Genomic DNA, 1,205 nt, shown 5'->3' with positions numbered 1-1,205 from the left:
GGGGTGGAAACCGTGGTAAACTCGTCTCCGTGTTTGAAGGGGGGGAGTAAGTAGTATATATAGGGCATTATCCATTATTAGGCAACGGTTGTAATGGTAGTAAGAATGGCAATCATCTTTGCAGTGGACCTGGGAGTGGCAAGCATAAGGGATGAAGGCGGGGGTAACATGTTGGATGCGATCATACCAGCACTAAATCACCGGATCCCATCAGAACTCCGAAGTTAAGCGTGCTTGGGCGAGAGTAGTACTAGGTTGGGTGACCTCCTGGGAAGTCCTCGTGTTGCATTCCCTTTTTAATTATTTTTTGCTCCTCGTGACAAACATATCGCATGTGCGCGATATATATTAAGCCCGTTATATTATTTTTGACATTTGCGATATGTTTTAGCTCGCTGCTCATTGGTCACGCGTCTAGAGGCGGCTTTGTGGCGCGAGGAGCGCGTTCTGAAAGGGGTAAAAAAATACGTGTTGCTGCGGTATAGAGGGAGGGGTGGAAACCATGGTAAACTCGTCTCCGTGTTTGAGGGGGGGGAGTAAGTAGTATATATAGGGCATTTGTTGGAAATATGCCCTAGAGGCAATAATAAATGGTTATTATTATATTTCTGTGTTCATGATAATAGTCTTTTATTCATGCTATAATTGTATTGTCCGGAAATCGTAATACATGTGTGAATACATAGACCACAACCTGTCCCTAGTAAGCCTCTAGTTGACTAGCTCGTTGATCAACAGATAGTCATGGTTTCCTGACTATGGACATAGGATGTCATTGATAACGGGATCACATCATTAGGAGAATGATGTGATGGACAAGACCCAACTTAAGCATAGCATAAAAGATCGTGTAGTTTCGTTTGCTAGAGCTTTTCCAATGTCAGGTATCTTTTCCTTAGACCATGAGATCGTGCAACTCCCGGATACCGTAGGAGTGCTTTGGGTGTGCCAAACGTCACAACGTAACTGGGTGACTATAAAGGTGCATTACGGGTATCTCCGAAAGTGTCTGTTGGGTTGGCACGGATCGAGACTGGGATTTGTCACTCCGTGTAAACGGAGAGGTATCTCTGGGCCCACTCGGTAATGCATCATCATAATGAGCTCAATGTGACTAAGGCGTTAGTCACGGGATCATGCATTGCGGTACGAGTAAAGAGACTTGCCGGTAACGAGATTGAACAAGGTATTGGGATACCGACGAT

General features: G+C 45.0%; 1 non-coding gene across 1 annotated transcript; it reads left to right on the top strand.

The window, feature by feature from the left end:
* The first annotated feature begins 173 nt into the window (after positions 1-173).
* LOC123176478 (5S ribosomal RNA) lies at positions 174-292 on the top strand. Its single transcript, XR_006488535.1, has one exon. It is a non-coding gene; the product is annotated as a 5S ribosomal RNA (ribosomal RNA).
* The last annotated feature ends 913 nt before the right edge of the window (positions 293-1,205 follow it).

Source organism: Triticum aestivum, unplaced genomic scaffold (genome assembly GCF_018294505.1).
Source record: "Triticum aestivum cultivar Chinese Spring unplaced genomic scaffold, IWGSC CS RefSeq v2.1 scaffold424, whole genome shotgun sequence".
NCBI lineage: Eukaryota > Viridiplantae > Streptophyta > Magnoliopsida > Poales > Poaceae > Triticum > Triticum aestivum.
This window is presented reverse-complemented; position numbering and strand designations above follow the sequence as displayed.